Here is a 16,925-nt window from a genome sequence, read left to right on the forward strand (position 1 = left end):
CAAGCTGTGTTGACTGCTTCAGCCCAAAGATTTTTAGAGAGCTTCATGCTATTCAACATAACATTAGCCATTTCTTGAAGCACCCTATTCTTCCTTTCTACAATTCCATTTTGTTGTGGAGTTTTGGGAGCAGAGAATTCATGTAATATTCCTTGGTCAGTACAGAACTTTTCAAAATTGCTATTCTCAAATTCAGATCCATGATCACTACGAATTTTACTGATTTGAGAAGATTTTTCAGTTTGAATCCTTTTGAGAACTTTTCTTACTTCTTCAAGGGTTTCAGATTTATCCATTAAGAAGACTACCCAAGTGAATCTGGTAAAGTCATCAACTATTACGAAGATATACTTTCTCCCACCACGACTTTCCGTTCTGGTCACAAATAAGGTTGTCCTACCATAAACTCTGTTTTTGATTTGTTCTTAATGTGATTATGTGAGGGGAATAGCAGTGGTTATGTTACCCAGGGGGAGTTAGGGGGAGTATATGTGATCTTGTTGAATGAAGCTGAGCTGAGACTGGTTGAATTTTAAATGTTGAATATTGATTTGCATGTATTAACCAGTTGATTTACTTTTGTTTGGTTATGTGTTTTGTCACTAATTTGACAAAGGGGGAGATTGTTAGTGCTATAGTTTATATCCCTGTAAGTTGTCAAATTTGTGGTGACAAAATCTCTGTTATGTTTTATATAACCTGCTTAAGTGAAGCTCTCTCAAGGATCAACATTCATGACTTCATGAACAAACTAAGGTCACATCAAGCAAAGCTCTCAAGTACAAGACTCAAGATCTTGAATGAAAGAACTGATCACAAGACAAGACTCTTGAATGAAAGAACTGCTCACAAGACTCAAGCTGAAAAGAAAATACAACTTAAGACTCAAGTTGAAAGTCAAGCTGAACTCAAGACTCAAGTTGAAAGTCAAGCCACTTTCAAGATTGAGCTACTTCAAGGTTTAAACTACATCAAGACTTCAAGGCTCATTCTTCATGGTCTCTTGTTTCAATGTCCATACTTCATGATTGAGGTTTGTTTGACCATAGGATGACCTTAGAAGTAGGTCATTTCGGATACATAAGTCGAATGTTTATTTTACATGTGATTGGTCTGTTCTTCGATTAGTCCTAGGCCTTCTTCGACTAGCTTCGACCAATCTAAGAAAATCCTCGACGTAAGTTTGTTACTGGATAAAATCTGTTAGCCTTCGACTAGTCCTGGAATCTGTTCGACCAGTCGTAGGAACAGTGTTTCTGCATCTTCGACCAGTCGTAGAATCTACGACTCGAAGTCCAGCGAAGATATTCAGGACCTACGACCAGTCGTAGGAGGGCTACGACCAGTCGTAGAACGGTCTGAGCACAAACTTACGACTAGTCGAGGATTTTCTTAGACTGGTCGAAGCAAGTCTAGGACTAGTCGAAGCAGACCTAAGACTGGTCGAAGAACAGACCAATCACATGTAAAATAACATTCGACTTATGTATCCGAAATGACCTACTTCTAAGGTCATCCTATGGTCAAACAAACCTCAATCATGAAGTATGGACATTGAAACAAGAGACCATGAAGAATGAGCCTTGAAGTCTTGATGTAGACTAAACCTTGAAGTAGCTCAATCATGAAAGTGGCTTGAGTTTCAACTTGAGTCTTGAGTTCAGCTTGAGTCTTGCCTTGTACTTTCTTTTCTTTTCAGCTTGAGTCTTGTGAGCAGTTCTTGCATTCAAGAGTCTTGTCTTGTGATCAATTCTTTCATTCAAGATCCTGAGTCTTGTACTTAAGAGCTTTGCTTGATGTGAGCTTAGTTTGTTCATGAAGTCATGAATGTTGATCCTTGAGAGAGCTTCACTTAAGCAGGTTATATAAAACATAACAGAGATTTTGTCACCACAAATTTGACAACTTACAGGGATATAAACTATAGCACTTACAATCTCCCCCTTTGTCAAATTAGTGACAAAACACATAACTAAACAAAAGTAAATCAACTGGTTAATACATGCAAATCAATATTCAACATTTAACATTCAACCAGTTTCAACATTCAACAAGATCAAACATATATTCTTCTTGACACCCCACTCCCCCTGAGTAACATAACCAATGCTACTCCTCTCACAATCACATTAACAACAAACCATTCTCCCCCTTTTTGTCACAAGATGACAAAGGAGAACTAAATAAAGGAATGAGAGTAAACATGAGGAGGAAATAAAGTATAGCAAAAGAGTCATAGAGATACTCAAGATAGCATCACAGATATCCAACATAGATATTACATTAAGAACAAACATCCAGCATAGAATCCAACTCAAACTCAAGCAAACAAGAGCAAAGAAATAAAGTTATTACAACCCAAAAGTCTCATAGAAACTAGTCAGAATTAGAACTTGAAGATGGAGCAGGAATAGAAGGATCAAGTTGGTGCATGCCTTTGTTCAAGCGCCTAAGATATTTGCGCATGTACTTGAATTACAAATCATGAGCAACAGACATGTTTTCCAACTTAACATTTATATTCTCAACTCTACCTTCTAATGCACTCAGACGTGCGTCAACATCAGATGGTACAAAATCTGGATCATTAGCAGAGTCAGAATCCAGTTCCTCAAAAATGTCATCCATATTAATATCAACACCAGCTTCTTCAGGACCACCATCAACACCACCACCTTGTTCAGGAAGCAGATCCAACTTCATCTTATTAATATTTGTATTGTTGAAGATCAGATGATGGATTGGTGCTTCATCAACAGGCATATCGACTAACATATGAGTAGCCAATACAGTCATAAAGTATGCAAATGGAATGTCACTATGACCAGGATGGAGTCGAAACTGAAGAATGAAATGACAGATTAAGGATGGCAAACAAATCTGAGTACCATTTGAGATAGCATGGATACCATTTGAAGTGAAACCCATGCTCCACGACTGGTCGTACAAACCCCAAAAATTCAATTTTCTAGCAATTTTTATAAAAATTGAAATACAATCTAGCAAATATATACAATATTATACAAAAAGGCATAAATTATCAGTTTAAAATGCACATGCCAAGATCAAATTTCATCTTTTTGAACCTGCTTTTATCAAGAGGTTTTGTGAAAATATCAGCACGTTGATCTTCAGTAGGAATATATTCTAGAGATATAACTTTTTCTTCTACTAATTCCCTTATATAATGAAATCTAATGTCAATGTGCTTAGTACGAGAATGCTGAATAGGATTTTTTGAAATATTTATCGCACTGGAATTATCACAATGTAATAACATAGAATCCTGTTTAATTCCATAATCACTTAGCATTCGTTGCATCCAGACAAGCTGTGTACATGCAATATACTCAGCTTCAGTTGTTGAAAGTGAAATAGAATTTTGTTTCTTACTAAACCAGGAAACTAGACAATTTCCAATAAAAACAACCACCACCGGTTGATTTTCTATCATCTAGATTACCCGCCCAGTCAAGTACCCAACTAATTGAACATTGGTTTCATGAGGATACCAGACCAAGATTTAATTGCGACATATCTAATAATTGCTTGACGGAATCAAGTGAGATTCTTTTGGATCGATTGATATCTTGCGCAAATACCAACACTTAGAGAAATATCGGTCTACTAGCAGAGTTAGATATAACAAACTACCAATCATACTCCGATAAAGTTTTGAGTCAACATTTTTACCATTAGAGTCTTTTGATAGTTTCGGTAGTACTAATAGGAGTATCGAAATTCTTGCCATTCTCAAATCCAAATCTCTTGATTAGATTCAAGGCATACTTAGATTGAGAAATGAATATTCCTTGATTGTTGCTTTACTTGCAATCCAAGGAAATAAGTCAATTCCCCAACCATGCTCATTTCAAACGTGATTTCATCAAATCTGCAAACTCAGTAGTCAAGTCAATACAAGTTGATCCATAAATGATATCATCAACATAAATGTACCATTAAGATATGATCATTTTGTTTTTTAACAAACAGAGTTTTATCAACAGATCTCATTTGAAAATTATGAGTTAAAAGAAATTTCGTTAGTTTCTCATACCATGCCCTAGGTGCTTGTTTTAAACCATAAAGTGCCTTTTTAAGCCGATATACATGATCAGTATTTTTAGAATCTTCAAATCCCATTGGCTGTTCAACATAAACTTCTTCATGTAAATCGCCATTTAGAAAAGCACTTTTCACATCCATCTGATAGATCTTTATCTTTTTAAAACATGCAATGGATATAAATAGTCTGATAGATTCAAGGCGTGCTACTGGTGCAAAGGTTTCATCAAAATCAATCCCTTCAATTTGAGTATAACCTTGTACCACTAGTCTAGCCTTGTTTCTAATTATATTTCCGCATTCGTTAGACTTATTTTTGAAAATCCATTTTGTTCCAATGATGTGTTTATCTTTAGGTCTTGGTACGAGATACCAAACATCATTTCTTACAAATTAGTTGAGTTCATCTTGCATCGCAACAATCCAATTCTCATTAAGCGCTTCTTTTACGTTAGATGGTTCAATTTGGGATGTAAAACATACATAATTACATATATCCTCAAGTTGTCTACGCGTGCGAACACCGGTGAGAGGGTTTCCAAGAATTTGTGCTGTTGGATAGTCCTTAACTCAGAATCAGTTTGATTTGATGAAGTATCAGGTTTATCAATGATTAGTACTTCATCATTATCTGAATTAGAAGTTGGTGTGTTTAAATGATCATCAATGACAACATTAATGGATTCTTGAATCACACCAGTCCTTTTGTTCAGGACCCTATAAGCTCGACTGTTTAAAGAGTATCCTAGAAAAATACCTTCATCACTCTTCGTATCGAACTTTCCCAAATTTTCACGATCACGTAAAATATAGCACTTGCTGCCAAAAACTCGAAAGTATTTAACAGTAGGCTTTTTATTGAACCACAATTCGTAAGCCGTCTTATTATTATCTTTTTTTGTGTAGACTCGGTTAATAATATAGCAAGCTGTGTTGACTGCTTCAGCCCAAAGATTTTTAGAGAGCTTCATGCTATTTAACATAACATTAGCCATTTCTTGAAGCACCCTATTCTTCCTTTCTACAATTCCATTTTGTTGTGGAGTTTTGGGAGCAGAGAATTCATGTAATATTCCTTGGTCGGTACAGAACTTCTCAAAATTGCTATTCTCAAATTCAGATCCATGATCACTACGAATTTTACTGATTTGAGAAGATTTTTCAGTTTGAATCCTTTTGAGAACTTTTCTTACTTCTTCAAGGGTTTCAGCTTTATCCCTTAAGAAGACTACCCAAGTAAATCTGGTAAAGCCATCAACTATTACCAAGATGTACTTTTTACCACCACGACTTTTCGTTCTGGTAGGTCCTATCAGGTCCATGTGGAGAAGTTCGAGTGGTCTTGATGTGGTATTTGAATTCACCTTTTTGTGTGAGTTCTTTGTTTGTTTGCCTATCTGGCACTCACCACATATTTTATCTAATTTCTGAAGTTTGGGTAAACCTCTTACAAGTTCTCGTTTGCTCAATCGATATAGATTTCGATAATGTACATGTCCAAGACGTTTGTGCCATAAATCAGTCTCGTCTGTATGGACCATGTAACATGTTTGATTAGATGAGCTGGATTCGCTAATAATATAGCAATTTTCAGACGTTCTACGTCCAGTTAATATTATAGAACCCTTATTATTTAGTATTTCACAACTTTGATTAGAAAACCGAACATTATGGTTATTATCACATATTTGTGATATACTAAGCAAGTTGTGCTTTAGGCCTTCAACATATAAAACATTTTTAAACACAGGAAGATTAAAAAGTTGAACCGTACCTTGGCCTAAAATCTTGCAGTTGCTTCCATCACCAAATGTGACTGACCCATCAGTCATATCTTTCAGATCGGTGAATAAAGCTTTGTCACCTGTCATATGCCTGGAGCATCCACTGTCTAGGTACCACTTTGAATGACTTGTTGCTTTGAAAGCGGTGTGAGCAACCAAGCAGGTGACTTTAGGAACCCATTTCATAACTGTTTTGGGTTTAGGAACATAGTTGGTCTTCTTTTGTGTATATTTGTAGGAATGACCTATAGAGTTAGATTTTAATAGCTCCTTGAGTAAATCAACTATCTTTTCAGCTAGTGGATTTCGATTCTGATTAAAGTTGACATGGCTGTTTCTAGGTTTTTGAAAAGTTTTTAAATTTTTAGAAAAATCTTGATAAGTATTTTTCCCTTCTGAGTTTGAGGACTCTCCTTTAACAAACATAGGAGGAGTATACTTTTGTTTAGGAGGTTGATTTTTATCATAGCCCAACCCGGATCGATCGCCACATTTTCTTGATCCGGATAATAGTTTTTCTAACTTTGGATCACCTTGGGCATATTTTCATGTGTCCTTTAAACTCAGAAGAGAAGATACTTCAGTTTTAAGATTCTCAATTTCAGATTTTAAATCAACAATTAGTGAGTTTTTGAATTCCAAATCACATTTTGATTTTTCAAAACTATCTGAAATTTGTGATTTTTCTAAGACAAGTGAATCAAAACAATTTTTGAGTTTAGAAAACTTTTCTTTTGAATTTTAAGTTTGATAACAATTTTACAACTTTCCTTATATAGGGCATTGTAAGCATCTTGAAGATCATCTTCATTTTCACATTCACTATTTAGATTTTCTTCACTTGTAGAGTCATTATCTGAAAATGTGAATTTGGCTAGAGTCATAAGAGCTTTGACCTCATTGCCCGACTCAGTTTCAGAATCTTCCAGAAGAACCTTCAGAATCAGATGATTCATCCCATGTAGCCAACATACCCTTCTTCTTGGGTTTGTCCCTTTTAGGACATCTATTTGCTAAGTGCCCATATTCTAGACAGTTGTAACATTGACTATCTTTCAAAGATTTTCGAGATTTGGGTCTAAACTTCTTTTTGTCATTTGATTTTTGAAAATCAACCCTTTTCTTGCTTTTGAAAATCTTATAAAATTTTTAGCTAAAAGAACCATATCATCTTCTAAATCAGAATTTTCTCCTGAATTACATTTAGAAGATTTTAGTGCGATAGATTTTCCTTTAGGAGCTTTAAAGTTTAACTCGTAGGTTTGAAGAGAACTAACTAGTTCTTCAACCCTCATATTATCCGTATCACGAAGTTCCTGGATTGCGGTTACTTTAGAATTGAACCGTTCAAGAAGTGAGCGTAGTATTTTTGCACACACTTTACTTTCTGGGATTTTATCGCCAAGACCCCACATTGAGTTTACAATGTCATTCAATCTAGTGTAAAGTCCATAAACATTTCATTTTCCTCCATATGAATTTCTTCAAATCTGGTTATGAGGAGTTGGACTTTAGATTTTTGACAATTGTAGTACCCTCGTGTGTCATTTCTAATATATCCCAAGCTTGCTTTGCAGTATCACAGGAAATGATTCTTTTGAACTCATCCGCTGATAGTGCGCAAGTAATTGCATTTAGTGCTTTAGCATTTGCACTACTCTCACTTTTCTCAAGAGTGGTCCATTGGTAATATGGTGTGTCTTTCATAGATTTTGAACCATCAATCCCAGTGATTTCCATGATAGGAGGTTTCCATTCAGTCACTGTGGCTTGCCACACATTTTCATCCATTGATTTGAGGAAGATCCTCATTCTGGCTTTCCAATAAGCATAGTTGGAGCCATCAAAGGGTGGAGGCCTAGTGACTGAAAGGCTATCAAAATTTGACATCTTAAATAGCTTAAATCGTTAGCTCAGAATTAAATCCAAAAAAAGAGCTATTAGGCTCGATACCACTTGAAAAGGACAAGCTATATGTCCTAGAGGGTTTGTTAATAGGACAATGCCAAATAAAAACTTATAACAGCGGAATAATAAAGAAAATGATAGCCAAATTAAATAACAATGCAGGAAAGTAAAACAACCTCAAAATTCAGATCTTGAGAGGTTGATACAAATGTTATTCTAAGGACAACCTTACACCAAAACCAGAGTTTATGGTAGGACAACCTTATTTCTAGAAAGGTCTTTGTATCAAGTCTCAAATCGAAGAGGAATACAAAAATAAATATAAACTGAATTGAAATGACCTGTAATTAAAAATGTATTGTTCTAGGGACACCATACACCATAAAAATGGCAGGGCAACCTTGCTGGAACAACTTTCAAATGAAATTGAAAATCAAGCTTATAAAGGAATAGCAGAAAGTAAATTCTAAGTTATTACAACATTCTCACAAAGCTTGAAATAATTACAACATTCACTACCATACATACATCCCACAAAAATTAATTAAAAGATTAAAAGAATAAATCAATCAACCACAACTCAAGGGATTATAGTGGTTCACCTGTGTGTTCACCAACTGTTATACAACAGCCACACAGAATGCTTACTCCACTCCTAATATCCTCACACAGGGATATTAGCGTTCACTAAAGATAGGTTTTCCCGTTCACCCAAAACCCTTACAATTGTGTCTTTATATGGGCTTACACAATTAAAAACCCCACTTCGAGTTTTCCTGGCTTTCCTCGGATAACCAAAATAACAAGATTTTTCGGCAAATCTTGAAAGAAACCAAAATAATAGAAAGGAATTTACAATATTTAAAATACCTAAATATCTCCTTCGTTGTAGCAGCCGGTAGAACCAAATCAAAGTAGATGATTGAATGTCCAAGTTCAATGTCCAAGACTTGATTACAATGGTTCTAGTTCTAATAGATTTTAAATTAAACCAAATAGGGCTTGCCTTAATTGATTTTGATTCCAAAGAAAGGGAATAACAATTCCTCTTTTCAAATCGGATTGGAATATAAGAAACAAAATCAATTAAAATAAAGCTAAGGAAAGAAGATATTAAATAAGCACACTTAGCTTAGATGGAGCACAAAATTATCTCTCAAGTTCGACGAAGATTGGCTTGAATACTATAATTAAATCGATGATTTCTTGAGATTCGTGCTCTATTTATAGGTGAGAAGATCGGGTCTTCGATGTCTAGAGTGCTCTTCGACTAGTCGAAGCTCTAAATATATTTGAAAAATTCGGCGGGATATGCTCGACCGTTCTACGAGGTCGTAGCCCTCCTACGATTGTCGTAGGTTTCCTCGACTGGTCGTAGGTTTCCTTCGAGTCGTAGGTCCGAATATCTTGGACTTCGAGTCGAGATTCTACGACGGTCGAAGATGCGAAACACTGCCTACGATCGGTCGAAGCATTCCGTGACTAGTCGAAGGCTATGATTTTATCCAATTTGTAACAAACTTACGATGGTCGAGGATTTTCTTAGATTGTTGAAGCAAGTCTAGGACTAGTCGAAGGAGACCTAAGACTAGTCGAAACAGACCAATCACATGTAAAATAACATTCGACTTATGTATCCGAAATGACTTACTTCTAAGGTCATCCTATGGTCAAACAAACCTCAATCATGAAGTATGGACATTGAAACAAGAGACCATGAAGAATGAGCCTTGAAGTCTTGATGTAGACTTAACCTTGAAGTAGCTCAATCATGAAAGTGGCTTGAGTTTCAACTTGAGTCTTGAGTTCAGCTTGAGTCTTGCCTTGTACTTTCTTTTTCTTTTCAGCTTGAGTCTTGTGAGCAGTTCTTGCATTCAAGAGTCTTGTCTTGTGATCAGTTCTTTCATTCAAGATCCTGAGTCTTGTACTTAAGAGCTTTGCTTGATGTGAGCTTAGTTTGTTCATGAAGTCATGAATGTTGATCCTTGAGAGAGCTTCACTTAAGCAGGTTATATAAAACATAACAGAGATTTTGTCACCACAAATTTGACAACTTACAGGGATATAAACTATAGCACTTACAGGGATTCACCGAATTCTTTTTTAAACCTGTCAATCGCTCGTCCAAAGGGGATTTGGATCACTGCACGTGATCCAAGTCCCTCGGGTATTCATTGGGAACTAAACTACAACATTTTATTTCACCCATCGATGGAGCTTTAGGATCCTGCATTCGTCTCTAATTTCCATCGCTCCCTTCCTAAGTATAGTGCGTCAGAGTGCGTCATGTGGTCTATAACCCAAGTCCAGTTTAATCCAAATCATGCTCTGATACCAACTTGTAACGCCCTGAATTTCGAGGGTCGAGCAAAGCTCAACTCCCGAGATCCATTGCATCACTTATGCAACATAGATAATGATGTTTAAATGTTGTCCATATTAGTATATTTAACATGAGATGGATTATACTAAATCAAAATATCATACTCCAAAGTTAATGTAATTAAGCAAGTAGAAGACTGAGATAAATATATATAAAGTATATATGTGTTTCATAACCTCCAGTGTATGAGGGTGCTACCGGGCTAAATATACACATGTTTTGTTTCGAAGTATACAAAATGTCAAAATGTGAATGTCCAAATAATCTATATAATCCCTGTGATCCCGTCGATCAGTGCATGGTCTACATAGACCCACCTGATAGTTGTACGTAGGAGAACTCCTCCTTGTCAAAGAAGTCCATCGCAGATGTATAGACTCCGTCATCACCTACATCTACAACAGAGTCTGGTTGGTGTTTTAAAACACCATCCCAGAGTGGGAGTGAGTGATCAACTTAGTGGTATTTTAAGGCAAAGGTTAACATGTTATCAATTCAGTCAAGCAGTAATAATAAATCAGTACAACAATCATATCCTAAGTACTCTTGTTAATGCATGGATGGTATGAAAAGGCCAAGCTATATGTCCTAGAGAGGGGGGGGGGGGGGGTGAATAGGACTATGCTGAATTAAATCTTTAACAGCGGAATTTAAATGAATAAAGGAAAGATAACACTTTAAACACATCACAGTATGGAAATATAAAGTAACCTCAAAATTCAAATCTTGAGAGGTTGATACAAATGTTGTTCTAAGGACAACCTTGCACTATAAAAACCAAGGGTTTATGGCAAGACAACCTTACTAGAACGGTTTAAGTATCAATATCTCAAATTGAAGAGGAATAAAAGTAAATAGCAAGAATGAAAGTCTAAACTATTACAACATTCCCCACAATGCTTGAAATGTAAATATTACAACATTCACATCCACACATACATCGCACAACATTGAATAATAAAAGATATAGTAAATAAATAAACATTCAAATCACAAGACCCAAAGAATTATAGTGGTTCGCTTGTGTGTTCACCAACTGTTAAACAACAGCCATACAGCTTGCCACTCCACTCCTAATATCCTCACACAGGGGATATTAACATTCACTATGAAAATAAGTTTTTCTCAGGTTCACCTAAAACCCTCACAATTGTGTCTTTCAAATGGGCTTACACAATTCAAAAACTCCACAGTCTGAGTTTTTTGGCTCTCTTCAGATAACCAACACTTAGAGATTTTTCTGGCTTAATCTCAAAGAAACCAAAAGCATAGAAGATTTACACAAATGTAAAATATATGGATTTCTCTTTTTATGCAGCCCGAAAGAACCAAATCAGAGTAGAAGTTCGAATAGAGAAGTTCAATGTCCAATACTCGACATGGTTCTAAGTTCTAATTGATTTTAAATTAAATTAAGTTGGGCTAGCTCTATTTGATTTTGATTCCAAGAAGTGGAATATCACAATTCCTTTTTCAAATCAGATTGGAGTGTAGAAACAAAATCAAATATAAAAATCTAATAAAAGAGAAAATTAAATATGCACAATGTAGCTTAAAAAGAACACATACTTATCTCTCAGAGTGATGCCTTGATATTACTTTAATTGGATATAACACTCTGAAATTCGTGCTCTATTTATATGTGCAGAAATTGCATCTTTGACTAGTCCTGTGGACACTACGACTGGTCATAGGACCAACAACATTTTAAAATTTTGAGCGCGATCGGATAAAACCGTTCCACGACCGGTCGTTGACACTTCATGACTAGTCGTGACCTGCCCACGACTGGTTGTGAGAAACAAGAATTCATTGTTGGAGTTTGAGTCGTAGCTATAGGACTGGTCATAAATGAGTTGGCACTGTTCACACGACTGGTCGAGCAGACTTCAAGACTGGTCGTAGCTCAATCAAAAAATTCTGAAAATCTGCAACAACTTAGGATTGATCTTGGAATTTCTTGGACTAGTCAAGCTATTCTAGGACTAGTCGAACAGAGTCCAGGACTAGTCTAAGAACAGACCAAAACACATATAAAATAAGCACTTGACTTATGTATCCGAAATGACCTACCCTAAGGTGAATCTAAGGTCATTCATACCTGAGACATGAAGTTGAACATTGAACATTCTTTTCTTCAGATGATAGATGATCTTTGAAGATCATGAAGTTTGAGATCTCGATGCTTAATGAAGCTTGAAAGCTTGAACTTGTAGTTCTTGAGTTGTACTTGGAAGCTTGAACTTGTAGTTCTTACGTTGTACTTCACCTTGAGTCTTGAACAAGATTTTGTAGCTTAAAAACTCTGAAGCTTTAGAGAAGAGAACAATGCACTTAATCTTGCAATTCTTGAAGTAGATCATTGTACTTGACTTGAAGCATTGTCCTTAAGCATGAGATGCATTGCCTTGAGCATATATATCAACGTGCTACAGAAGACAGATTGTGGTTTTGGCACAACAAAATTTGACAATCAAAGGAGCAAATAAACATAGTACTTACAATCTTCCCCTTTATCAAATTTGTGACAAAACACACTCAATAAAAATAAGAGAAGCATCTCAGTAAAGAATCATGCACCAGTTATAAAAGGAAACCAGTTACGGCCTGGTTAAAGAATCATGCACCAGTTATCATCAACTAGCACACATCATCATGAAGTAGGCAAAACACCTCCTTACTTACTCCCCCTGAATATCACACATAAATTTATAAAAATTCTATAAATTATGCTATGCTACTACCCTACATCCATATCCATTCCATATCCATAAAGAATCAATCCAAAGAAATATTTCTCCCCCTTTTTGTCACAATATGACAAAGGAAGCAAAAAATAAATGGAAGAGGAAGACTTAACAAGAGAGTAATAATGGAGTTAATTAGGCAAGATATGAAAGATATATAAGCAAATTCAAAGATCACATGTCATTGACTAAAGTCAACCAAAGTCAATCTCACAAACTGAAAGAAAGTAAAGTTGTATAAGAGTTATTACAGACCATAGGATAAAAACACTTAATCAGATCCTGAAGAAGGAGCAGATATGGTAGGATCAAGTTGATAAAGACCCTTGTTTAAGCACCTAAGATGCTTGTGATATATTTAAATTGTAAATCGTAGGCAACATTCATTTTCTCTACCTTCTCCTCAAGTGCACAAAGACGAGCATCAAAATTGGATGGCTCATAGTCAGGATCATTTACAGAGTCTGATTTAATTTTATCAAAAATGTCATCCATATTTATATCATCAGGAGGAAGATCGCCTCCTTCTTCTACATTCCCTGCTTCAGCTCCACCACCACCCACATACACTTGTCCAGGTGTCAATTCCAATTTCATCTTTTTTATATTTGAATTGTTGAAAATAAGATGATGAATAGGAGCCTCTCCAACAGGCATACAACTATCATATGAGTAGCTAACACAGTCATAAGATAGGCAAATGGAATATCACTATGTCGAAGATGGAGATAAAATTGAATGATAAAATGACAGATCAAAGATGGAAGACAAACTTGAGTAACAAAGATGATGGAATGCAAAACTCGAGCCATAGAGGAAGTCAGTTCTATTTTGTTACCAGAACATGGATACATATTTGAAATAAATATTTGATGAAGAACCCTATATTTGGGTAACAAGTACTTGGAAGCAAGCGCATTCCCTTTATGAGTTCATTACACATCCATGTTACATAATGCTCTAGTTAGTACACATTTTTTTGATTCAGAGGATTTCTCAACTAAAGTATGAATAGGAATACCCTCGTCATTAACAGGTATGTCCATTAGAGTCGAAATCAGATGATGGTCTATATCAAATGGACCTTCTCTAGTAGGTATTTTAAACGTTAAATTCTCAGTCAAAAAATCAGAAATGCAAGCAAACATAGCCTGTGCAATAGATTGGTATGCTGGCCCACCCCAATGTAGGATGTTAACCCAACCTACAGATTGGAGAAGTGGAAGGAGACCAAAATGGAGCAATGTGTTCAAGATCAACAGGTCGCTTAACAATAATATTGCACATTCTTAAATCTCGCACATGTGAGGGAACATCTTCGGGTGACTGAAGATGGCACCTTGTTAAAGGAGTCAATCTAGATGAGGAAGCACCACGGGAAGTTTTCTTTTTGCCTCTAGCATCCATTTGCAACAAGAAAATCAAAGAAGCAAGGAGTTACTAAAGATGTGGAATGGGTTTTCTTAAAAATAGATTTGGGTGAAGAAAACCCCAAAACCTTCAAGGAAACTTGAAATCAAGTACTCCAAGGAAGAAAATGAAGAGATTAGAGCTTGAATCTACAAGAATACCTAAAATAATGCACTAACCTTGATGAATCAAACAGTTGGGTAGGACTAGTCGTGCTACGGCCCGTTGGAGAAGAAAGAGGAAATGAGGAAGAAAGGGTTTTTTTCCAAATTAAAAGGTCTAGCGCACTACACGACTGGTCGAGTACGTCCTCAACTGGTCGTGCAAAGATAAAAGCATGCATTTTCACATAATTCTGAAATTTTAAAATTATAATCTAACAAAAATATATAAATTAAAATACAGAAATGCATGAATAATTAATTTAAATTGCATATACCGAGATTAAATTTCAATTTATTAAACCTGCTTTTGTCGAGTGGTTTAGTGAAAATGTCATTAAGTTGAATCTCGGTTGGAATGTAATCCAAAGAAATTATTTTTTCTTCCACTAATTCACGAATGTAATGATATCTAATGTCAATGTGCTTGGTTCGTGAATACTGGATTGGATTTTTAGATATCTTAATTACATTGAAATTAACATAATATAAAACCATTGAATCCTGTACAATTCCGTAATCACTTAACAATCTGTTCATCCATACAAGCTGAGTACATGCACTTCCAGCTGCGATATATTCAGCCTCAGCAGTTGAGAGTGATACAGAACTTTGCATCTTGCTAAACTAAGAAACTAAGAAATTTCTGATATAGAAACAACCACCACTGGTTGATTTCCTATCATCGATATTTTCAATCCAATCAGCATCAGTGTACCCTGCCAACTGAACACTAGTATCATATGGATACCAAAGACCCAAATTAGCTGAACTTGTGACATATCGCATATCTGCTTAACAAAGTAAGATGAGATTCTTTAGGGTCAGATTGATATCTAGCGCAAATACCAACACTAAAATTAATATTAGGTCTACTTGCAGTTAAATAAAGTAAACTGCCAATCATACTACGATATAATTTAGGACCCACATTTTTACCTGTAGAGTCTTTTGAGAGTCTTAAAGTTGTACTCATAGGAGTATCAAAATTTTTTCCGTTCTCAAATCCAAACTTTTTAATTAAGTTCAGAGCATATTTGGTTTAAGAAATAAAAATACCATCAGGTTGTTGTTTTACTTGCAACCCTAGGAAATAATTCAATTCCCCAACCATGCTCAGTTTGAACTTAGATTTCATTAAATCTGCAAACTCAAAAGTCATATTAGTACAGGTAGATCCATAAATAATATCATCAACATAGATCTACACTATTAAGATATGATCATTATGCTTCTTAACAAAAAGAGTCTTATCAACATTACCCATTTGAAAATTATGACTTAGTAGAAACTTAGTCAATTTTTTATACCATTCCTTGGGAGCTTGTTTCAAATCGTAGAGAGCCTTTTTCAAGCAATAGACATGATCAGTATTCTTAGGGTCTTCAAAACTCGTTGGTTGTTCAACATAAACTTCTTCATACAGATCGCCATTTAAGAAGGCACTCTTTACATCCATTTGATAAATTTTGAATTTTCTAAAGCAAGCAATGGATATAAATAGTCTGATTAATTCAATACGAGCTACCAGGGCAAATGTTTTATCATAATCGATGCCTTCAATTTGAGTGTACCCTTGTACAACCAGTCTAGCCTTGTTTCGAATTATATTACCAAGTTCATCAGACTTATTTTTGAAAATCCACTTAGTTTTGATAATATGTTTATCTTTAGGTTTAAGTGCTAGGTACCAAACATCATTTCTCACAATTTGATTAAGCTCTTCTTGTATAGCAATTATCCAGTTTTCGTTAGTAAGAGCTTCTTTTACGTTAGCTGGTTCTATCTAGGATGTAAGCATGCGTAATTGCATATATCTTCTAGTTGTCTACGAGTGTGCACACCAGTGAGAGGATTTCCAAGAATTTGAGTGGTTGGATGATCTTTAAAAGTTCTTGGTTCAGAGTTAGTTTGATTTGATGAAGTATCTAGTTTGTCAATTAAAAGAATTTCATCATTATCAAAACTTGAGGCAGGTGTATTTAAGTGATCCTCAATGACCACATTAATAGACTCTTGAATAACACCGGTCCTCTTATTCAGTACTCGATATGCTCGACTGTTCAAAGAATACCTTAAAAAGATCCCTTCATCACTTTTAGTGTCAAACTTGCCCAAATTTTCACGGTCACATAAAATATATCACTTGCTACCAAAAACTTTGAAATTTTTTGATAGTAGGCTTCTTATCAAACCACATTTCATAAGCAGTTTTGTTATTTGTTTTACTTGTATAAATTCGGTTGATTATATAGCATGCAGTATTTATGGCTTTAGCCCAAATATTTTTAGGGAGCTTCATACTATTCAACATTACATTTGCTATTTCTTGAAGCACTTTATTTTTTCTTTCAACAATTTCATTTTTTTGTGGTATTTTCGGTGCAGAGAATTCATGTGATATTCCCTGATCACAACAAAATTTCTCAAAACTGCTATTCTCGAATTCTGATCCATGATCACTGCG

The sequence above is a fragment of the Magnolia sinica genome, chromosome 9 (assembly GCF_029962835.1).
Source record: "Magnolia sinica isolate HGM2019 chromosome 9, MsV1, whole genome shotgun sequence".
In the NCBI taxonomy this organism is placed as follows: domain Eukaryota; kingdom Viridiplantae; phylum Streptophyta; class Magnoliopsida; order Magnoliales; family Magnoliaceae; genus Magnolia; species Magnolia sinica.